This window comes from Mastigoproctus giganteus, chromosome 1 (assembly GCF_048544385.1).
Source record: "Mastigoproctus giganteus isolate SK-2022 chromosome 1, ASM4854438v1, whole genome shotgun sequence".
NCBI classification, from domain to species: domain Eukaryota; kingdom Metazoa; phylum Arthropoda; class Arachnida; order Uropygi; family Thelyphonidae; genus Mastigoproctus; species Mastigoproctus giganteus.
In genome coordinates, this window is record NC_143575.1 from 257,562,714 (window position 1) to 257,588,426 (window position 25,713).

Here is a 25,713-nt window from a genome sequence, read left to right on the forward strand (position 1 = left end):
AAGAGAGTAAGTACAACCAAATGGAAGGCCTGCTACAGACATATATATACAAATCCAAGGTGGTCATATGAACAAGACAGCTAATCAGAGTTTACTAAGAAGGGGAACCAATATCCCTGTGACCTAGAGTGGAATTATCGGATAAGCTGATTGGAGGAAATCAAAAGCCAATAGAAGCACGGAAAAGATGAAAACAAGAACTAGCAACAGAAGTTAAAAAAAAAAGGGGTAGGGGAAGAGAGAGAGAAAAAAAAGAGGGACCTTAATCATTGGAATAAGACAATTCAACTATTAGCGAGACTATTTTTTTTTTTTTAATAAATACTAAAATGAAATACGTATAAATATCGAGAACAGACTACAATATAAAATAGCAAATGATACATAAAAAGACATTATTGGTAGATCTTTGAAATACTGTTTGCATTCTTTGTGAACGTCAAAAACCTTAGAGCACAGCGACATTGGCAGGTGTAAGAGGGATCCACTTCGGTTCATTGCAAGGCATTTCGGTATATGAGACAATCTGGTGAAAGAAAATTGATGGCTGTGACAATTTAGTGTATGCACTACAATTCGGTATATCACAGAGAGAGAGAGAGATCAGAAAATAAAAAAATCAGTGCAATAAAAGGTTCAGGAAACAAAAGAAAATTTGGCTACTTAGAAAAGGAGGAATGCAGAAATTTACGTGCTTTTTCAACATGACTCCATCCATTTGGTAATACCTTTAATCCAGACGAGCTGGATTAAAGGTGTTACAATTTTGTTTGCATTACCCAGCCGGCATCCATTAATGATCCCTACTTTTGGTCTCTGCAACAAATGCTTCCCCATGTGTATTTTCTAAGAACTTGTCCATTGCACATTTACTTAAAAAAAGTAGAATGTCCATGGCACTGTAATAGGACCTCCTTAAAAAGTAGAATGTGCCTTAAAAAAAAAAAAAAAAAAGTGGATAGTACGCTCCATCAAAAATATTAAGAACTGTATTGTGACCACTGAATTCGCCATTTACAGCACGACAGTTAAAAGTTTGCGTTTTCTGTCTTGCTTTGCCATACCATAAAATTCTCCACCTCACAGAATCGTCGTACTCACTGAATTGTCTTTCATCACACTGTCATGCACCGAACTTTTGTACAACGAATTAACGTGACCTATAAGACACGGAACAGGTCCTATAACAATAAGTCCGTACACAGTAGACTCCATTGGAGGAAAAACAATGAGAAAAGGAAGAAATAAATTAAACGAAACAAATCAAGCAAAAGATGTGGATAGAAAAGCATTCACGTATTGGAACTATTTCGCTTCTGCAATACAACAGACTCCAAAATGAGGGTAGATAGGCGTCCACTGATACGTGCAACTTCTAGTAATTCTTCAAATGTAACGCGTATGACCAACGTCTGTAATAGAAGTTATGCGAAACATCCATAATTTATAGATCATTTGTAACTGACGGTATCTTGGTCCTCTTAACTTTTCGGTCGATATCCCGATCCTTGACAAGGTAAGAAGAGTTAAGCATTTTGAAATGCCTCTTTGGTTACCATTGTTGTACCGCATTGTTACTTTGGATTGTTATTTTGCACTAGATTGTTATTGTAACGTGTTACCCTGCACAAGTCAGAAGTCTCCGTTGGCTGAATATTTGGTTATTGAACCAATCTCGTAGACAGTCATATGTGGCACAATGGTACGTGAAAAAGCCTTCTTCTTCTTTAATGCTGCCGAATGGCGTTTGCGACTTCGTTTTGATATTGTTCTCTGTCTAGCGCTGCGTGTAGAATTTGTGCTGTTGTCATGTGAAGCCAGGTGTTGATGTTATCTAGCCATGCCATTTTCGGTCTGCCTGGGCGTTTCTTGCCTTCGATCTTTCCCTCCAGGATGAGTGGTAGTAGGTGATATTTTTGTTGGTTCCTAGCGATGTGACCTAGGTATTTGCATTTCCTGCTGATGATGGTTTTGAGCAGGTCCCGTTCCGTGTGCATGTCCTGCAGGACCTGTGCGTTGGTTATCTTGGCTGTCCACGGAATTTTCAGCATTCTTCGGTAGAGCCACATTTCGAAGGCCTGGAGCTTTTTTGTAGTGGCTGATGTTAAAAGTCCAGGTTTCTACACCGTAGAGCAGTATTGGCCAGATGTAGCATTTCAATGTGCGTAATTTGAGCATGACGTTCAAGCTTCTGTCGGTGAGGAGGGTTCTCCATTTGGTGAATGCCTGCCTGGCTTGTTCAATTCTGCTTTTGAATTGAACAAGTGAAAAACCCAACAACAGGTTTCGGTTTCGACTGTCAAGCTACTACCAAGGGCTACTGTCGAAGTCCTTTTCAGCGTACCCATTTTTGCAATGAATTTACACATACTGCATCACGTGTCTGCCAACCTGCTTTATGGTACGAAACATATGATGCGGATAATGAAGGGGTGCTCCATTTCATTAATATGTAGGTATACATAATAAAACATTGATTGTATATGTCTATGGGAACCTTTCATTTGGTCCCATTTTGTTTTTCAATACATTTCAACATTCTCCAAAACAAAACTTGGCAGAATGTGGTTCATCGACTGATACTGTTTTCCTTGTATTCCCTTGTCTTGTTTTAAAATTCATTTCTGCATTTTAGTCTTGGACCTTTACTTCCCAATCTACTCATTATTTATTACTTTTCCCTTGTAAGTATTCCAATCAGTTTTCAGTTCTTCAAATAGGTTTCATCACACGTGGTGAAATCATGAATGAATTTTTTTCCTCTAGAGGAAAAAAAAATTCATTCATGTTTCATTTGATTTACAGCCACACAAGTAACATGGAGACTACAAACATTTAATCGTCAGAGAGAACTCCAATGATGGTCATGAGGTGATTACTTCAGCGACGTCCCTTGGTGACGTCTATATCGTGGACGCAAATGAAAATCGATTCCTCAGAGCAAATTACTCCATTAGAATTACTATTCAATGCCAACGTATTGACATTCAAACTCCTGATAGTCTCTCTCAATTCAAATATAGCGCAGCGAGTAGGCTACGTTGCTTCTATAGTAATATCGAATGGAATGAGTAGCTGATTAAATACCTTGGACTTAATTTTCACTTGCAAAGCGAGCAGATTACCCTGTTTATCATTAGGGATCTAAGATTTGGTTATTATATAATCAAATATTTTCATAATTTTAACAACACTTTGTTTAATGATAAGGCAAATAGAAGGGTTACTTAGAATAACAAGACAAATTGCATTTTTTTTGAAATTTAATATAAACAAAGCAGTAAATCGTGAAAATTGATTAATAAGCAATAGCATTATAATACGAATCAAGTGAGGATATTAGCTGGAAGAATATTCTATAACAACGTCAAAACGAACTAATTGGCAGAACTCAACTTGTTACAAGAGAAATTATCTGACCAAGGGTCACTGTGGGAAACAATGGAGTGACCTTAAATATCAGAATCGGATTATATTTATTTGTACAGTTGCTCGGTTGTCTTGAAGATATAAATTCATGGGAAAATGTGGTACTATCCAAACACAAAACGTGTTGTTGTGATCTATCTACTTTGACCCTGGGTATGCTTCTTGTTAAGTAAAATAAGTTTAGAATGCTAATGAAAATGCAAAAATTGACATTCGACAGCTGTGTGAATAAGAATTTGAACCATAGAATACAAAAAGCCAATCCCAGTTGTCTTAAAATTAATAAATAACGGCAGAATTACAAAAGTGATTTGGAAAAATATAGCACAGAAAAATATAGTTATCCAATGTTTGAAATCGTATACGTGTATGGCAAGTTTTAGAAGCATCGGCGACTAAGGCCATATTGCTCCGTATATACCGTCTGTAAATTGCGCGTGTTCTGTGGTCGATTTTCTGTTTGCTGGACGAAAAACCCGAGTTTCTGGGAGAACAAACCATGCTGCCTGAAACCGACTAACTTAGCCACGTTGGGAAAAAGACCATAAAAATTCCTCACGTCATCGGCGGACCTCAGGTATTTTCCACCTGGTGTAGGGAGGATGGCGATCCTACCAACTTTGCTACCCACGAGGGCATCAGAATGATAAGCGTATACGATTTAAAATATTGGATAACTGTGTTCTTTGTTTCAAATTTTTGACTTATTTGGGACAATGATTTCCGTTCAGGCTCTCTCCTCATGTACAAGAATTAACAACTAAGTTCAAGGACAAAGTCAAATTAAAGAAAATCAGATGTTATAACGAAAAAGTTTTTAATATTCTTCAAAGAACATTGCGTTTAGCAGCTACGCACTTGTGAGATCGTTCATAGAGCTGTTCGAAACATTTTAAACGCATTTGAACTGAGCGCCATCAATTTATTTTTCACATTTCATGTCCTCCATTATTTAAGGTATTTACAGTTAAAAGAGCTTTCGAAACGGGAGCAAACGTACAAGGGGTGGTCGCCTTGCTGTAAAATAAACGACAGACTTTCTCAGAGATAGCTACATTAGAAAATTGAGACTGAGAGAAGACAAGGTGACAGCAGTGCGTGGTATACATCCTGTTATACAGTATTTTAAAAAAGATATATGTGAGTGCATCATCTCGTTGGGAATGTTAATGTGATTATTAGATTCCCAGACAGTCTTCCCTGGACTGGAAAAGCGCCTGTCTTCCCAATCCACAAAAGAGATGCGAAAGACTTTGTGCGCAAATATAGACTAACTTCAGTGGAAGGTAAGAGCATGGAGTCTATGGACGACCATCTCGATAGGAATGGTATCCTTAATGGATCACAGCATAGGTTCATAAAGAGAAAGCCTTAGTTGACAGTCAAGTTAATAATTATGATGAAGCCATAAAATGATAAGAAGACAGCATTTCGATCATTAAACATTTTGATATAGTTATCCATTAAAGGCTGCTATATAAACAGAAGCAAATTGGGATTACTAAATAAATAAATATTCTGTAAGCTCCTTCGTTAGATTACTAAATGAATAAATATTAGTAGAGTCTTTTGTTGGATCAGCGACTGGAAAAAGGAGACAGTAGTTATAAATGGACATTCTTTAGGATAGATCAGTTTAGCAAGTGAAGCTCCACAGGGTTCAGTTCTGGGTTCCACTCCAGAACTGAACCCTAAGGAACATTCATATCTATAATTTCTAGGACCTCTCCTGGTAGAAAGGTGGCATTGTCCACGTGTATAAGACTGGTGAGACTGCATTTGGAATATTGTGTTCAGGTCTGGAAGCTACACCAGAAGAGAGCGATTCCGTAAAGGGTAAGAAGAGCAACCAGACTGGTGAGGGGTTGCTAATCGGTGACCTATAAGGATAACAGCTTAAAATGTGAAGACTGCAAAGCTTGGCAACTGTACATCTTAAGAGGAGGGGGGGGGGAAGAACCTGTTTGAGTTCTATAAATCTTTGACAACGGTATTTAAATAAATAAAGATAATTTTCACCGGTCGAGAACCAGGACATAAATTAAAATTATGGAGCAAGTGTACAGAATAGATTGCGAGAAGTTTTTTTACTCGGTTGTTTTATGCGAGTTTAAAGGCGCATAAGCTACTATGGCTATAATGCATTACTCGGTTGTAAATTACTCGAATAAGTTACCTCCTGGGGCTGACAATTTAGAAAAATTCAAAGATCAGCAACTGATCTTTGAATTTTGATGAGGAGTGAAAAACGAAAGGGCAGTTATTTGTAATTTATTTATTTAAATAAAAGCAGCAAAGCCTAGAACTTTCTTGCACCACACAGCAAATACTAATATTAATCTCTGGTAGAAAACCGGTAATACTGTGATCCGTTCTCATTTAAAATATTTGTTGAGCGCCACTGACGAAGAAGACTGCTTTAACCATACTCTTATTCTACATTCTAGTTCATCCCAAGATGATGGCGCCTCCGTAGCCAGGAGCAGCAGTGCGTAGCACACGCTTCTTGATTAGACCGGGGTTCGAGCCCGTGACCACTAAATACGGAGGATGCGGAAAGGTCAGGGAATGACCACCGCATATCCCCGGAGCAATATGGCCTTAGTTGCTAATGCTCCTAAAAACCAAATAACAACAACAATCCAAGATGATGTTTCAATTGGGTGGATATGGTAATCTTTGGTGGCCACTATAAATGTTCCAGTGTTATTCTCTTCAAACTACATCTCATAATTCTTGCTCTGTGACATCGTACGTTGCTATATTAGAAGGACCACTTCATAAAAACTACCACAATAGGGGGAAAACAATTACCAAGAACATCAATGAAGAGAGCAGCATCAGTGGCTGCATGAAGTGATAGCAATAATCGGGTTAGATATGCATAAAGAAAGAGGGCGAGCGAGCTTATTTTCAGTTTTGATAACATCGGATTAAGTCCCTCCACTACCGCTTCTTTTTTAGGATCCATATTCTAACGAAGAACCCTTATAATGTCACTCGGTTGTCTGTCTGTCTGTCCGTCCGTCACAGCATTGTATCTCTGGAACCACTCAACCAATTGACTTAATTTTTCATGGGTTTGTACATTGTGCGGGCCAACATAATGCCACGAAAGTTTGTCTGAGAAATGGGGGGGGGGGGGGACCGCCAGACAGGAAAATGGGAGTAATTTTCGTGACTAATGGAGCTAAAAATTAAAAATCACATTAGCTATGCGTTATTCGATGCTTATCAAGGGAAAACTGTTCCGATTGAAATATATCATTTACTTTTTGTGTTAAAATAAAAAAAGTTTTTTATTGCACTTCGATAGCGGGCTTCTTTGTACTAAGTAACTCTCCTTTTGGTGACAAAAAGGTTGCTAAATAGTTAGTTAATAATTCTATAAAGGTCATAAATTTCGCGACGAGAAGTATCTTTTAACAATTTTCAAAGCTGGAGTTGTCCCGGCAAGGAGGTACTCAGAGAGCTAGTGTTGAGGCGGCGGTGGTGGGGAGGAACCTGAGCGGAGTCTTGCACGGCCCTCACCTGCCAGTCGCTTCCCCAAGACTTTAATCGCTTCTTCAGGAAGAAGTCGGTCACTTCTCTCACCCTTGTCATTCACAACAACTGGAAAGACTCAAATAGACAACGTTTTCGTTAGTTCCTCAGTTTTAGGCCAAGCCGGGGTACTAGAAACTTTTTTTTTTCAGTTACCATAAAGCTCTCTATTTGAGATACTACACTAACGACCATTCGTAACTACGAACCCTTAATCCTGAGTGCCCGGCACCCAGTAGTTGACAGATTTTTTTTTTTTTTTTCCTTTAGCTTTCAACTATGTGCATTGTGCATTTTGTAACAAACTAATACATAATCGATTATATTTCAATTATTAAAATAATAAATTATCGATCATTTCATCAAGAAAAAAATCATTCGTTTGTGCAAATCACTAGGTCCATGCATTTTTACCAGTGGGCCTAGTCCCTGAGAAACATCACAGGCCACGACCGCCACGACCGCCTACTCCCAACTTCACAGCTGGTACAGCGCACTAAAAGTATGAGCATTCTCGGTAATTAAACATGTTCATAACAAATGAAGGCTGCAGCGTTACTCATCCCTCTATAGCCTTGATTCTGGCCCCTTGTGGGTAGCACAGTTGGTATAATTACCGTCCTCCACACACCGGGTGGAAAATACCCGAGTTCGAATCCCATCAATGACGTGAAGAATGTCTTTTTCACACCGTGGCTGAGCTAGTCGGCCTCAGGTGAGGGCAGTCTGATTTTTTTCTCCCGAAAACTGGGAGTTTTCGTCTAACAAACAGCCACTCGATCACAGAACACGCATAATTTACAGACATATTACATACGGCGCAATATGGCCCGAGTTGCTGATGAGCCTAAAACCCTACAACAGTTCAATCCAGTCCCTGATTCGATGTGCCTTGCGCCCTACCAATCGTCGGCATGAATTTGGTTTCGTTATCAAAGCCTTGTGGGCTGCAACTCTTCCGTAAAAAATTATGACATGTAGGTTTATTTGTACTGGAAACACAAGTTTGTATTTGTTAGCTTTCAACTCCAAGCTCAAATTTTCTAGGGTTTGATGGCCCATTGGTTCCTGCCAGTCAGTATCTTGTACCAACCTGGCCGTTTTGGACTGAGTTACCTCTGTACTTCCATTGGTTCAACAGCTTGCTAATTATCGACTAGGGAATGTTTAATCCCTGAGCAACAGCATACACAAACATTTTCCCCCCATAACATCCAACTATAATTCCCTCTGAAACTTTTTTTAGCTCTTTTCCAATGTTCACTGTTCGGCATACACGTTTAAAATTAATTCCGGGCTGATCACCCTTATAGGCCAAAATAGTTGAATATTTCATAGTTACACAATTTTCTGAAATCAGAGGTGAGGAGTCCCACAACTTTTTTGCAGGATAGTATGCGAGTCTATTTTGCCAGCTAATCGTTGTTCCACTGTCTTTTCTTTTTTTAATATACCGCACAATATTACTATGAATTCATATGGTTCATTACAATGTCTTTTACTTCGAATTGGCAGTAAGTAATAACAGCTTCCGATAAAAGAAAGTTTGCATTGAATGTGGTTTAGTGTAATGTTTTCTGCCTCAAGGTTTTGATTTCGCCACTTATCATATTCCCAAAACTAGAGCGTTCAATTGGATCCTCTCCAGTACTGTCGTTGACTTCGTGTTGTCGTCCTTAACCTGGCAAATACAAACGCTCTTCTGTAACGCCATCAGCGACAGCTGATAACCACCAGCTAATGTACAGCAATTTAAATTCGTCAAAATTGCCTTCAGGCAGTCTCAAATCCTGTTGTCTTTGAAATGAAGAAATCGAGGGGAGAGGTTAATGTAGAGTTATTTGCACGACCTTTGTTGTGACTACAAATACTGTCAGTGACTGATGCACGCAACATGCTACTTCCAGGAAGAATGCTAGTCTTGAAAGTTGGGTAATGATGTCATTTGCCTCCATAATGAGAACAAGTAACTATCAACTGTTGTTTATCAAATACGAAAAGCAATGGTTCCAGGCCTTAGTGGGTGTATTGGTAGATTTAGAGATTAGTTTTAAATGGTTTATTTGGTTTGAACACGTTATTAGAAAACATTAAAAAAGTCTGCTACCATTTATGATTAAACTGCCCATAAAATCAGGGTATACAAATATCTCTCATGTAATAGGAACAGTTGAACTAGCAGTTTTTTTTTTTTTTTTTTTTTAATTGCACTCAATTCAATCCACACTTCCATGATTTCTAAAACTGCTCTCTGCTGAGTGAAAGTCCCTCAAAAATTTGGAATGATTAATTCTGAGAATATTTCTCCAGCTGTACATTATTCGAAAAATGACTTTTTTTTTCTTTTTTTTTTTTAAGAATAGTAGCTATATAAAATGTTTAATAAGGTGGATATTGACTTATTTAAGCTGTATGTTTAGATGTGCAATAAGTTCTTTCTACATTTATGGTTACTGAAAACTAGAAGAATACCACCACGTAAACATAAATCGACTGCGTGAACTTAAGTTTCCATCTATTTCTCCCACATTGCTCAAGTAAAATGATGCTGTCTCGGGAATATTATAAGTATAATCTCATAGTAGTAGAAATTTAGGAGCATTGCCCACATTGTTCCGTATATATTGTCTGTAAATTGCGCGTACTCTGAGGTCGATATTCTATTTGATGAAAGAAAAACCAAATTTACGGGAGAAATATCGTGCTACCCTCGCCTGAGACCGATTAATTCGGCCACTTTGTGAAAAAGCCCATAAATTCCTCACGTCATTGATGGGACTGACTCAGGTCTTTTCCACCCGGTGTGGGAAGGACGACAATTCTACCAACTGTGCTCCCAGGAGGGCGTATAATCTCATATTTAAAAGATTTCTAAATCATTTTAAATTCTAACCTTTAACTTCAATTTATCATAGTATTATATTTTTCAAATCTAATTTTTGTATGCCTATTATCCATTGATACTATCACTGACCATGTTTCTGTTTTTAGGGAATTTACTTAATTGAAATCCATTCTGATTTTGTTATGTAGAAGTGTAACTTATGTTAACAGTTTCTTTTCTAGGGGTAGTAACAAAATAGCTTTTTGGCTGATCTGGTAATCCACTGTATTTCTAATGATTGGGTTGATGGAACAATGCTGACTAACTTTTTTTTTTTTTGCACATCAAAAGTATACTTTCAGTATGCTTTTCTTTCTAAATATTCTGGTTTAAAGTTCCACCAGGTCTCTTTTTAAACAGGTTCATCATTAACAGTGAAAATATTAATTACTTAGTTTTCATTTTTTCGTAGTAAAAATTACTTTATTCCATGCATTACAGGAGTATTAAGCCTCTAAAATCTATTTATTGCAGCTTTAAAATAATTTTCCTCTAGTCTACCTTTACATCCATTGAAAGTGAAACATGATTCCCATATCTGAAACTAAACAGGGAGATTTCCCTTCGGAAACACTGCCGAAGCAAACATCCTCCTACTGTAAAGACTGTTAGCACAGCCATTATCAGAAAATGTCGGATTTACTGCGTTTTGTTTACAGTCCAAGACCTCGACATTCAATAAAGGCTAATCTGCAGCACAAACACCATCGACAATTGCAACTTGCAAAGTTTACCTATCTATACCAGCAATGCAATGACTAAGAAAACCACGCGGAAATGACTATAGTCCTTTGCTGAATCGGCAGCAATTTGATTCGGACAGCAGGTATTCTAGAATATTTAGACATAGGTGTCAGATTTCTTTGCAGATTCAGTTCACAAAGCATTGCTGTCCATCTTACTTTTCTTATTACTTTTAATTGGAAATAAATATGAAACCTGTCTGAACATTTTGCTACAACAGCATGTCTGCCACCTACACCATGTTACCAAAAGTACTGGAACACTAAAAGAAAAGACGACAGCTCACAAATCGGAGTTTATTGAGGGGTAAGAGATTTGTAACTAAGCACCAGCTATACAGTATTTGGAAAAGACCTTTTGCTTATAACTTTGTCACGGCTAGCTGCCATCCGCTGTACAATGGTGAGAGGGTTGTTGTTTTAGGCGCGTCAACAACTAGATCATATTGCACTATTGTGTATTATGCTTATGGAGATGTGTTCAAGACCGATTTGCATGTTTTGCAGGCTAAATAACTCTGAATCATTCGGGGAGAAACCCCAATCCGTCCGACTAGAATCGTCTAATGACAGCCTCGACTGAAGAGATTTTTAGAAATTCTTCCAATCTATGACAGGATTCGAACCGAGACCTCTCCAAATGAGTACCAAGTAGTGAAACAAATTATTATTATTAGTTATATGATGCAAAGGAAGCCTGTGAGGCTTATGTTACATTAGCCAAAAAAAAAAAAAATAAATAAATAAAATAAATAAATAAATAAAAAAAAAAAAAAATATATATATATATATATATATATATATATATTCGAGTTACTCAGAGAGAGTCAAAAGTAGAAGGGAATCACCAAGAAAGAGAAGGCTGATATCCAGCTCAGGACCTTGGGTGTGTCCAGCGCATACTCACCAGATGTGAGCCCCTGGGGTTGTGCTCTCACAGGGGACATTCCAGAGGGAAGCCTTCGAAATTCGTTCATACGCTGTCCTGAAACCTGTCTATATTCAAATTTATGAGCTCTTTTCGGCATGCCACATTGTAAATGGCACTTCCGCTTACTACAGCGTCATTAAGTATATACCTGTGCAGCTGCTTTGTCAAGGCAAATATTTGCCAAACCAACGATCTGCATAAATGTGCGTATTCATTTGTGCCTCATACTTTTGATAATACTACATGCTTCAAGGGGCTTTCAATATAAATGTATGTACATAATAATTTGATTTAATGAAATATAACAGAAAGAGTATCGGCAATGGAAAAGCACCAAAGAATTTTCAGAAAAACAGAATAATAATATTATAAAGGCCTGAAGCCCAGTGCTCTACGTCACTCTAGCGAGAGTGCTTCGCACGCGTTCCTTGAGTAGACCGGGGTTCAAGCCCGTGACTACTAAATACGATAAATATTTGTATTGACGATTTATTGTAAACTCTACTGACTTGGTTGTCGTGCCGGAGTATAAACAGAAAATTTATTATTAGCTATATGGTTTCAATGCTAAGCACAATGGTGCATATATTCATATTCATATATGCACCATTGAGCATATATGAATAAATGTTATTTAAATATTCGAGAATTCAAATAAACGACATTAAAATATATAAAGCTGATTGAAACCCATTTCAGGATAAAATAGCGCCTGTAAATTTATTATATATAATAAATATGCGTATTCCATAAGTAATTTAATATTTTCATTCATTTTTTTCAAGGTGGCTTAATTTCTATAGATTATATTTTTTAGATTATTTCGATCGATAGCTGAAATAAAATACATATTACAATATTTTATTTTCATTCTTTAGCTAATTTCTGCTATCGAGGCTAAGCCTGATAAATGAAAATTGGTCGTTGAGAAGATATCTGTTACCGATTTTGCTATTCGAGTGTCAATTCGCCTCCGTTTTTGCAAGGCAGTAGAAAAGCATTCAACAACAGAATATCAAGATGTGAAAGTATAATTAGCTTGCAAAAGACGTCTTCCACGTAAGTATTTTTATTTAGATCACAGCTCGCTAATTGCTCGATTACTTGGGAAACCTAAGCCTAATTTTTGCGAAAGCAAGATTCGGTGGTGTTGCAAATAGTAAAAAAAAAAAAAAAAAAAAGAAAAATCAATCGAAAAACGTGAATGAATTTATACGCTTGGTATGTGTCATGTCATAACAGACATGATTGACATAAAATATACTGTATATATTTTATTCATGTCTGTTATGACATGAATGACAAAATATAAAGTATACTGTCTAAATGCGTGTGTTCTGTGGTCGATTTTCTGTTTGCTGGACGAAAAACCCATTCTGGCCTCGCATGAGACCGACTAAGCAGCCACGTTGTGAAAAAGGCCCATAAAAATTCCTCACGTCAACGACGCAACTGGAACTCATATCTTTTCCACCCGGTGTTGGGGAGGACGGCAATTCCACCAACTGTGCTATCCACGAGATAGCACAGTCCTTGCTAAACGCATGATTTCGATAGTTCATTAATAAGGATTCGTCTATTACAGTGGTTTAGGATTTTTGGCCTTCCATACAGATCTTTTGTGGAAAAGGGCTGAATTTGAATCCCGTCATTACGGGAGGGGGGTAATTTTTTTTTTTTTTAACTCACGGGCGAGAGTTGCACAGCCCACACTCGAAACTGTTGTGTTAGTTTTTTGAATCTAGAAAAACGGACTATTGAATTCACATAGTTTACAGACAATGCACTGATTCCTCATAGTCTTAGTTGCAAAACTAAACATATTTGTATGTATATAGGTGTGACAATAAAGTTATTGTACTGGTGCTGTTCCGGTCAAATCCGATGAGAGTGGTACGTTATAGCTTAAACTTCCTCCAACAGATGGCGGTACAGAGATTGTCCAGTAGGCTGATACGTTGCAAGTAACAACCAGTTTTGTTAGTAGCGTTAACGTTCCGTGTTACGATTTTGCAATGGAGCAACGAAGGAATATCAAATTTTGCTTTAAACTGGGAAAATCTGCGACAGAAACGTAAAGTCGTACAAGTGTTTCAATGGTGATAAAAGACGTGCGTGCGGATGTTCGTAATAACCCAAGAATTGAGTTTCTATCAACCTCTTGAAATGAGGATAGAGTTGCAAAAGTTCGATAAAGTGTGGCAAGAGATCGTCGTTTGATCCACCCTCAGAATGATGGCTGATGGGTTGGTTGAATAAGAAGATAATTCGTCAAATTCTACATTGAAGGTTTAGGGCAAAGGGAGGTCTGTGCAAAACTTGTGCCGCATAGCTTCATTAAGGAGCAGAAGCAATGAAGAGTGTCATCGTGCAAACACTTCATCCAGACAATCCTAATTTCCTCGACTATTATCACTGAGGATAAGTGTTTAGGGTTTCAGTACGACCCAAAGATGAAGCGTCAGAGCATGCAGTGGATTTCAAAATCACCACCAAGGCCCAAAAAGTTTCGTTTGAAGAATTCCAGAATCAAGACGATGCTGATCATGTTTTACGACAAACGGTGTGATTCACAAGGAATTTGTACCTGAAGGTGGAGAAGGCAATGCTGCGTTCTACAATCAGTTACTTCGAAGACTATTGAAGCGCATTTCCTGGGTGAGGTCGCAATTTCCAAGAGAAAGCAGCTGGTTCTAATTGCACGACAATGCCCATGCACATTCCGCGCTTATTGTGAGGGCATGGCATTGTACAGAATCCACCATCCACCCTACTCTTCTGATTTAGCATTATTGGACTGAACTCTTTCCCAAGGTGAAAACTGCCGTCAAAGGAAAGACTTTCAGGATGTTGAGAACAAAGCAAAACGCAACCACCGAACTGAAGATCATCTCTTTGGACGCTTTCGCTGACTTTTTTTTCGAACGGTGCGATAAGTGCACTCAATCAGTTGGTGATTACTTTGAATAAAAATAAATCATTTTTGAGCTCCACTTTCTTTTTATTTTGTTGTGATGGCCTGTCAGCTGATTATGGATAAGTAATATGGACTTTATCCACAAGTCTGGGAATGTACAGTATTATTGTTATTCCAAATTAAACATTCTTCTGACATTTCAGTTGTTTCATGCTTTATATTTCACATATATTGATTATTTTAGTGCCAATATTTACAGCTATTATTACAAAGAAAAAGCCATTTAACGAAATATATATAATTTTTCTTAAAATATTTCGTACATTCAACATGAGATGGCTGAAAGTCTAATAAAATAATGTGCTTACGTGGCCAGGTAGTTGGGATCTAAGTCCAATTGAAAATTTGCAGTCAAGGCTGAGTTTTTGTTTCCCAGTAACAAAGGGGGATCGAAACCATCATTTACAATCAGCACAACTGAAGAAAACTTCAAGGTTTAGTAGATTGTATGCCACGATGCATTGAAGTTGTTTTAAAAAGGAAAAACACTTTCTAACAAAATATTTGAACTTTTTGTGGGCCTAGGCCTGCGCCTATGTGTAAACGTGGCTCTTGTGTATAAAACAGTTAAAAAAACTATAAGCTGACTTTGGAAAAACAGTTAGCAATCCATCTAATAATAAACTACCACTGACGGAAAATCTGATTCACAGATTTACTGATAACACACTACAATCCACCTTCCAGTTTGAGAAACCTTGTCCTTCGGAACTCCTCGAATATCTACCACCAATTGATTAAGTTCCGACTTCCAAGTAATTCTCCAATGGGGCGAAGAAAATTTAGTTAACTTCAACCCTTCTGAAACTCAATCGTGCATTATTTCTCGAAAAAACGAGTCTACTAATCTTATAATATTCTTCGATGACAGTCGGATTTCTGGACATGGTCACATCTCTATTACCCATTCTGGGCATAAGCACATCATAAATAATGATTTCTCTGCATAAAAAAGAAAAAAAAAAAAACTCTTTCCCTTTTCGCGGTACCTTTCTTCTGAACTACTCGCTCTGTACAAATCTCAAATCCGTCCTACCATGGAATATTGTTCCCTCATCTGGGGCAACGCCCCCAAAACGTTTCTCAAGCTTCAAGACTTAATTCAAAAGAGGACAAGCAGGTTAATTAATGATAGTCTCTCCACTCTGTCTTATAGACTTCAGTTTCTGTTATGCACCTTTTCTATAGGTACTTCCACTCCTCTTCTGAATTGGTATTTGTAATTACCCTAGTCAACGTCCATTCGCTGTCCAACTCCAAACTCAAGGAACCAACTTTCTTCTTAATCGTTTATCCCTTCTACTTCTGTTTTATGGAACAACCTTCCCTCACACGTATTTCCTGAAAATTAAAAGCTACAGAATTTCAAGTCAAATGTTTACAAGTATCTTCGATCTTCTCGGCCTTCATCCAGCTCGCAATATTAAGCACTATAGGTTCTAATGCTTTTTCGTATTTGGCATTTTCATAAAACAAAAACAACAAAAAAAGGCAGTTTGATGCGATTATCATATGATCATTCACAGGGTGGTTCTTATCTGCCCATATTCAAACGGACGACTTTGAATTAATTAATTATAATCGTATTTCTCTCATTGGGAGAAAGCTTACCTTCCCCCCTCTCTCTCTCTCTGTAATTATCCTGGGACAAACTGACGCACATCGAAAACATTATTCTAATCAAGATGCACATAAAACGTTATTATGAAAAAGGCACGATGTCAGATCCAGAACGTAACCCGGCCTTATCACATTGTCTTCTATGGGACAATGATTTCAAAGTTTAACTCAGATTTCCAGAAATTCTTTGCGTAACTCATGGATGCAGCTATTTTAGTTTTATTGGCGATATGTGCGCCCAACTGGGAGATTCGAATCCAGGAGACCTTTCAGTGAAAGAGCCAGCACCTTCATGAAATACACTATGGGGACTGCTTAAATTTTTCCGTACCTCTGTCCTACCTCAATAGACTTTGATATATTCAAATAGCAGTGAGGGTAGGGTACGTGGGAACGGATGTAACTTCTGCCTGGAGCAACTTCGGAGCAGTAACAAAGAGTAGAAGTGGGGTCAATAGGACACAGGGTCAGAAGTTGAGCAGCTGCTACGAACTATGTTCAACTGCGGTGTCATCTTTCTTTTACATGACTGCAGTAGGATATCGGAATGTATCACCCAAAGAAGAGACACTATAAAAATCTGTGAACACGTATTTTTTTGTTGAGAAAAGATGAAGTAAAAATATTGACGTACATGGAGTTGAACAATGTGTTAGACATCATTACCTTGTTAACCCTTTAACAATATTATACTGTACTTCTTTTGTCAATGCAAAATCAAGCCCTACAGATTTCACAATGCCACAGTTCCAAACAAAAACGTACTATTTCGTGTGCCCAGGTCTCCTGGCTTTGAGAGAGAGAGAGTAGGGGAGGAGATCACTGTGAAAGGGGTGCCAAGATGGTTAACGCTCTTGTGATTAGCGCGTCATCTGTTATGTAATACTAGCCCTTTGAGGGGGGGAGAAGGAAACAGCTTCTAAATAAATTTCAAAAAACACTAAATAAGAATTTAGTGTTCTTTTGAAATTTATTTAGTATTTTTCCCATTAGTACTGTATAAGATGTTTACAACAGTTGATTTTTTTGCCCCTCTGCTATTTAGCGAATGGATATGCCTGCTATGTGGCAACCTACTGTCAGACCTCTTGGGAAGGATCTAGGTCAGTTTCTCAATCTTTCTATCACAGAATTTGCATGCCTTTTAATCCTACCGCCATCTATCACGTGACCTCTGGAATTACCTATTAATTCCCAGTGTGTGACGTCCCATTCTTATATACACAGTGTATACACATAATAGCATCACGTGTTCGTACCATGCGATATAAAGCTGGTGGCCAGGTATGTGGAGATGCTGTGTGTTCAATTCATTGCACGAATGAGTAAGACAAAAGACTTAATTGATTTTGAATATGGCATGGTAGTCGACGGTATGTGCATTTCGGAAACTGTAGATTACTGGCGTTTAACATCCAACAATAGCGATCGTGTGGTCTGCAGCAGCTCACTGTTCATGCTAGAGGTGCACAGGGTAATAGAAAGGCAACAACCGAGCACGACACTAGTAACTAGGAAGACATTTCAGAACGCACAACTCGTCACAGATGGGCCGACGACTGAACCGATTCCACTCTTGTCAGCAAAATACAAGAGGTACGGTTACAGCAGGCCCAGTCACACAGTGGAGAATTGGAAAAGCGTCTAGCCCGATGAATTTGGATTCCTTCTATTTCACGCCGACAGGAGGACCAGAACATGTCAAAAACAGCGTGAATCCATGGACCAGTCCTCCAAATGTCAACGATGGGGAGTAGCGGTGTAATGGTCTAGAGAATGTTTTTGTGATGCACATTGGGCCCACTGATAATACCAGTGGAATAATATTTTGATGCCATAATTGATCTGTAAATTGTTTCTGACCGGGCGCTTCCCTTCATTGCTGCAGTGTATCCATCTGCGAATTGGAAAACTGGCTGCAAGAACAGGAGAGTGAATTCAGCCTACGGTGGTGGTGGCCTCCTCAAATCACCAGATCTCAATCCGGTTGAGCACTTGTGAGATGAGGTGAACGAGTTCTGCGGAGTAGAGGTAAGTGAAATTTGTAACACCTGTGTGAAGAAATTTTGGTCCTGTAGTATGTTTGCAACACTTGGTTCAGTCCATGCCACGACGAATATAGGCTATCGTGGGGACTAAAGAGAAGCTACTCGCTATGAGGTAGGTATACCTAATAAAACGTCCATTCAGTGTATACTATCCTACCAAAAGCATTATATCATCACTTTCGGAAAAATTAGTTTTGATCCGAGATTCTGGGAGAAAAATCATTCACCTTTCACTGCAGACAAACTACCCTTTTATTGTCTTTTTTTTTTTTTTTTTTTTTCCTTCTTCAAGATGTTTTTGCTGTAAGGCGGGTTTTTAGTTTTCGGGATGAAAAACCCCGCAACTTCTGCAAACTGGCTAAATCAGCTTCACTTTAAAATGGTTATTGACTTTCACCATTGTCATTCAGACACACACAAAAGAAATGGACGCTCACCACAATGAACAGGTCATCTCCTGTTTATTGTGTTCAGTTTGAATAATCTCAACACAAATACAAACTCAGACAGGGCTGGCTAAGTAAACATCGAGCTTAAGTACCAAAGATTATTTCTTACTCGGTCAAGCACTCGCTAAAAGAGTTAGTCATTATGGTATCAAAATTAATAAGCATATGAAGTTCTTACTGTTGTTTTTTGCATATCATATGCTTATTAATTTTGATACCATAATGACTAACTCTTTTAGCGAGTGCTTGACCGAGTAAGAAATAATCTTTGGTAGTTATCATTCATATTATATAAGAAAATTTCATCCAATTATATAATCGCTCGTCAGATACTTGCCTAAACTTAATTACTTGTTCTGTTATTTGAATATAAAGGTCTTTCCACTCAATTTAACCACTGTTTCCCTTTTCATGTCTCACGAAGAGAAGTTATTATATCTAAGAAAATGCAGTGAAGTGTGAATTAGATGTGACCTTCATGAAGGTCTCAGACAGTCAAGGTTGCGATCTCTCCCTAATACTACACAGGAACATCCCTGGGAAATTTTACACAGAAAGGCAACCAGTTTTCTTAGGGCGGAAATAATAAAAAATATTATTAATGGCATTTTGCAGGAATTAAAGACCGAGGTCGTCATTCTCTTTAAGCGAAGTAATTTCATTTTAATAACGCTATAAATCGACTTTTAATTGTCCATGTTTATTAGTTAATATTAATTTAATACAGTTGATCTATCAAAAGACTGATCGTTTGGTGCTTGGTATTATTAATATATTGACCAATTATGAAGTTATTTGTTACTTTTGCCGCTAGGTGGCTGTCCCGGAATATAAAACAGATTTGCGCCAATTATAATCATGCTTTCATAAAACTTTGTGTTTTGTCCTTTCAATTTTGCTGGCCGCTAAAACATTTTAAACTGCACAGACAATGCAACGTTCTTAATTCTCAACAACAGAACAAACTTGACTTTACAACGAGTTGCCATGCGTGTATTGCACTACTTTCAAACAATAGGCCTCGCCAAAAGGAATTTGTGGGACGATGGGACTTCTATGGCAGTCTGTCTAATGGCTAACTGGTACCTTATGAGATAGGAGGTGGTCTGTAGTGGCTATCGACTATCTGACGAGGGTTCGGTTAGTCCTGAAACTTATAGCAGCCTCTTTTTTTTTTTTAAACAAACAGTCAAACGTTTGGCAAGACACTTAAGGTGGTAGAAAATGAAAAAGACCTGGGAGTAATTGTGCAGTCAGATATGAAGTTTTCTGAGCAGTGCAGACAGGCTGCTAGGGCGGGTCATGGGGTTTTGTCAATGATATATAGGAATTTTGCTAGCAGGGAGAAGGAGGTGATTGTCCCTCTGTATAAGGCAATGGTCAGGCCACGCCTTGAGTACTGCGTACAGGTCTGGAGGCCTCATTTTAGGAAGGATGTAGATTTGCTTGAGCGTGTACAGAGAAGAGCAACACGATTGGTGAGGGGAATGAAGGGATTCTCTTACCAAGAGAGGCTTAAGTTCTGCAAATTGCAGTGGCTGGAGACTAGGCACCTGCGCGGTGATCTGATTGAGGTGTATAAGGCCTTGAATGGGTTGAGCACGCTGAATTTTGATGGGATCCTTCCACTTGTTCAGATTACCAACCTACGGGGACATAAGTTCAAATTAAGAAAGGGCAGATGTGCGGAAATTTGCCTTTAGCCAGCGGGTGGTTAATTGCTGAAGCAAACTTCCATCTGTCGTTGTGGAAGTTGATAGGTTAAATAAATTTAAGGAGGAACTGGACAGGCATTTGGAGGGAATGGTGTGTTTTTTTTTTTTTTTTTGGCTGATGCTGCATAAGCTCGTACACTTGCATCATGTGCCACTACTACTACATCTTTGAAAGTAGGTGCAATACCAGACAACTCGTTACAAAGGCAGGTTTGTTCTGCTGTGAAAATTAAGAACATTGTATTATCTATGGTTTATTTTCCATTGAAGGGTTTTTTTTTTTTTTTTTTTTTTTAGGAGCATTAGCAACTAAGGCCATATTGCTCCGGGATATGCGGTGGTCATTCCCTGACCTTTCCGCATCCTCCGTATTTGGTGGTGACGGGCTCGAACCCCGGTCTAATCAAGAAGCGTGTGCTACGCACTGCTGCTCCTTCCCACCTGGCTACGGAGGCGCCTCTCTCTGAAGTACATCATCCATATTTTGACATTTTCTGCGACTGTTTATTATTTGTTCACATTTGACAAGTTCAACTATTATTTTAAAATCGGGATACCAAGAAGAACACTTATTTGTTTGGTGTTTATTATTATTATTTTTTATATAACTACTTCGGCGTCCATTTTAAAATGTGTACAACAGGTTTGCGGGTACTGAAGTACACAGCAAACCTGTGAGTGACGCATTGTCCACTTATCACCACCCGACAACACCAATTTTAATAGGACTGCGACGCTCTCTGTCATGCAAATATCTGCACTGACAGCCGCAGGCTCAAAACAAAGATATTTTGAATTTCCGGTCAGGTCATTTTGCTGGCTTGACTTCGCTAAAGGGAAGCCTTACAGGAAATCTGATGCAATAATACTTCCTCTTTAGTTAGAAGACAAAGTTGAGCTGTTGTCATGGTAACAGTAATGAACTATGTGAGTTATGGATAATTTCTACATTCAATTATTTTTGGGGAAGAAATTCAGTGTTCGGGATATTCCGATTATTATTTTAAATTTAGTTATTGTTTTATTTTGGTATGTGCTTTTTTTATAAATTATGAAGATTTCTCGTTTGATAAGATTTGTATGCAATGGAAAAAGCCGTCCGTTTAATTTCGAATGATTTAGAACTATTTTGCTCGTACTCAACCTCACAGAAAATCGTGTCAAGATTTCTGAGGCTATCAAGGAATAGATTAGTGATTTTGTAGGTCCCAGCTCATCCACTAGCGGGTGCCAATCAATATTATCACACTGGAATATGGACGGTAGCTCATTAATATATAAGTTAAAAAAGGGGCCTAAAGCAGAGACATGCAGGACTCCCAGTATGAAAAGAGGTGAACCTTCTATAACTGAGATAACGACTGATAAGACGCTGTCTAAGCAGATCTCCAATAGATGAAAACATAACGGCAGAAATTTATAGATTAGAATATCTGATAAACAAGCAAGAAATACGATGATTATCTTCGAGGAATAAATGGTGGTCTGTGATATGCGGATTATTTCCAGTGTTATGTAGTGCTTATATCATTGCCATAGACAGATTTTAAAAAAAATGCGTGAAACGCATACTTTATAATACTAAATCAACACAATTCTTTGTGGTGATTTAATGTAATATCGACTTTCAGCGCTTATTTTTACACTCGTTACACGTAACTTAACTTTTTAGTACTGCTGTCTACTTCACCCACAGACTTGAGTGGTGAAGTTAAACTTGTCAGGTTTTTTTGTTCCGCATTTATTTCATTTGCTATCGTCACAATTGAATTTTTTCTATTGCTTTAAGCCATTCCTCCTTTGTGTTCTAGAAATACATCAAGCTGTCCTCTTTCTTTATAATGTCATCAATTTAAACATTGATCCTCCTCTCCTACACGCTCGCTCAAATTCCTTTCTTAGTGCTTCATTAATGAAGGTATTATTCCTAGTTCTTATTACCAGCTAGTCTGGTAACAAAGCATCACATTGATTTTTACTCTTAATATCATTTCGTTTAAGAATTTCTGTTTCTTTTTTAGCTAAAAAAGAAACTTTTTTTTTTTTAGCTAAAAGCGAGGCATTGCAATCGCGATGCCTCGCTTTTAGCTTTTCTTCGTATACTACCATGCTTCTACACTTCAGCGTCCTACCAGGATCCGTGTACTCTGTTAAAACTTCTATGGACGAATCAATAAGCCAAGGTTTCTTAACTGATGTGGCCACTAAAATAGCCTATTCTTAAAAGAACAAAATGAAACTCTTAGGGAACGTACCTTTCCCCTATAGAAAGCCCTCGTGGGTAACACAGTATAATCACTGTCATCCCCATATAGGGTTGAAAAGATTTGAGTTTGAATCCCATCAATGCCGCGAGAAATTTGTTAGCATGGTTTTTCTCTCGGAAACTCAGGTCCAACAAACAGATCACAAGCAATTTAGAGACCTATATTATATAGGGCGCAATATGGCTTCAGTTGCTGATGCGCCTAAAATCCAATAACAACCCTATGGACACTAGTCCTCATAACGGTGGATCTCGATACGGAGCTGAAACTACACGAAGTACCTGCGGTATAATCAATAAATAACAAGTACCAGGGGCTCACATCTGGGTGTGCCAGGCTCAGGACCCTGACACATCCAAGGTCCTGAGCTGGATATCATCATTCTTCTCTTTCTTGGTGATTTCCTTCTACTCTCTCTCTCTCTCTCTCTCTCAGGGTAACAAATTTTTTTTTTTGGCTGGTGCAGCATAAGCCTCAGTCTTAGACTTACATTTCTTCCTAGATAATGAATAAAATTTCCCCGCGTCTTATAGCCCGAGGTGCATTCAGTGCGATTTTTGATTTTAATCAGATTGTATATTGTTCTTTCCTAAGATATACGAATGAACATGTCTCAAGAACTTTTACTTTATTCCCAAGAAAAGATCAATGAACCCTACTTCCTTCTAAAAAACCTTAAGTTTTTCAAGAAATATAGAATCAGCAGTGCCCTTATTAGTACTTAGACTACGCCCTCTTTTAAAAAAAGCAAAATTTCAGATCATAGAATAGATAATGAAGAGTCTGATAGCAGCGAATTAGTTCTATGCTGATGTTTTCTCTAGAAGCACTTGCGAATTTTGTTTCTGATATATGCAATAAACTATTTTTTTAACAAAATTTCACTTTCTAAAACCTGAGTGCGTCTCATGGTTTGGAAAATACGGTAATTAAATTGTTCTTCGGCAGTATTGAGTGAGCAATCCATTTATAGTAATACAGAGTTTGAAGTAACCAACAGATTGTTGTATTAGAGGTTGTAGTTTGCAAATAGTCCTCAGAAGGGCGCTGTCTCATTCTAAAATTTTTCGTCTGCAACAGTGACGTTGAGCATAGCGCCGTCTAGCCATGGCATCCTCAGTTTTAGTATTCACCGTATGCCACTAGACTGCACGCTGACACAGGAAAAACACGCAAAAGCACTCACACAGGATGGCTCCTGGATTATAAAACCGTTAATTTTTTATTTATCGCACGTAGGGGAGAAAGATAAATAAATAATAATTTAGTATCGTTATAAGATTTACTTTTAAAGCAATGTGGGGTCAAAAATACAGTTTTTAGTCACCAGAGGATCCTCGTAGATAGCACAATGCTTATGGGCGATTAGTACACTTTTTAAACAGCCTGGGTTCGAATTCTTTCGGGACGAAAGTAATTTTAATTATGTTTATTTATTTATTTTTATTTTTTTTTAAGCCATATCTGAGTGAGTTGGTCTCGGACGGGTTTTCAGCTTTATCGTATTTTGGCTTCACTAGAAATTTTTCTTGTGTGTGTGGGGGGAGATAATTTAAAATGTCAATGTAATGTATACGGTGAATATTAAGCATTTAAGTTTTTTTTTTATGTGCTTTTTTCGTACATTATTCCCCCCCCCCAGCTTTTTTAGTGATGATAAAAAGACACTGTCGCGTCTATTTTAAAGTTACAACACATGTTAGGTTGCTTCAACTCTAGCTTTCGTTGCTAGGGCTTGCATATTAGTCTGATCGATCCACGTTTTACACATTGAATAGAAGTAAAAGTTTTACAATAATGAATAGAAACGTGTAGGTATACACTGAAAAGGAAAAGATTTCTTTATAATTTCAACGTCACTAGACACGTTGAAAGAACGTAAAAGATTTCTTAATCAGTTTTCCAACCAGGTGGTGTGCATCTCAATTTATAAGAATTCTTTCGTAGCGAAATGATTACTGACGAAAGCATCCCATTCCTTTATCTCACGATAAAACAGAATACTGACACACGTGAAAATAATACACGCAATCACTACATTAAATGCAAAACTTGTTTTTTTTTTTTTTTGTTTAGCTGGAACTATCTACTTCGGATCTGGGTAACCATATCGCCTAGTGGATCAGCGATTCATTAGTTAGGCTTGCCCCCCCCCACCCACCCCCAAATTTATTTAATGAGTAATTTGCTTGTACTCGTGTTGATTTAAATGTACCACAATTTCCGTAATAAGAGTCATTCAAAAAAAAAAAGAAAAAAAAGCAAACTTTTGGATTAGGTAAGGCATGTGCTAAGCTCCAAAGCAACTAAGGCAGTGAGGAGTCTGTAACTGCGTGTATCTTCCGTCTCCTTGCTCGATGGAAAACCCGAGTTTCCAAGATTATAATAATAAACTGCTCTTTTCACTGACGGGATTCGAACTCGGGGTGAACAAATACTGCGATATATGATGCAGGCTGTTTTGAATTGTTAGTTTTCTCAATCAGCGTTTCACACCTATGGGTCGCGAAATTTTAAGCACAAGGGCTGCATTAAAAATAAAATGTGTATGAATAAGGTATGATTATTTTTTTTTTGTAAGTTAATATTTGAATATGAAAAACTGAGTGATTAAATAATATGTACTATAAGTGTTTTTGTTAATTATATGTATACTTTGGGTATGAAATGTTTGGAGAGAATGTAATTTTTTTAACAGTTTACGTGGGTCACGTTATAAAAATATGGTTGAGAAACGCTGTTCTAAATGACGGAAGCAAGTCACACAGAGATGGTAGTCTACCCAAGCCCATCACATATGAGTCAAGAACACCAACCCAAGCAAAAGAGTTGGCGAAAGGTCAATCATTGTATTGCTACGCGGGAGATCGCCATAAAGCTTCACATAAGCGTCAGTAGCATTCACACCACACTGTGATATCGACTTCGTTACTGGAAAGTGTGTGCTGTAGCGGTCGTGAAATAAAATAAGTGTTTGAATGAGGAACAGGGTGCATCAACTTAGGCCATATTGCAACATTGTGTATTATATCCATACAAGCGTGTTCACACGCTGTTATGGTGGCTTAAAAATCCGGAATAACTCACAGGGGTCCTACTCTCTCCTC

General features: G+C 38.0%; 1 protein-coding gene across 1 annotated transcript in view; it reads right to left on the bottom strand.

Annotated features, from left to right (window-relative positions):
• LOC150091810 (monocarboxylate transporter 12-like) overlaps positions 1 to 25,713 on the bottom strand; it is a 76,156-nt gene that overhangs the window by 45,516 nt on the left and 4,927 nt on the right. The gene's annotated exons all lie outside the window — the stretch shown is intronic.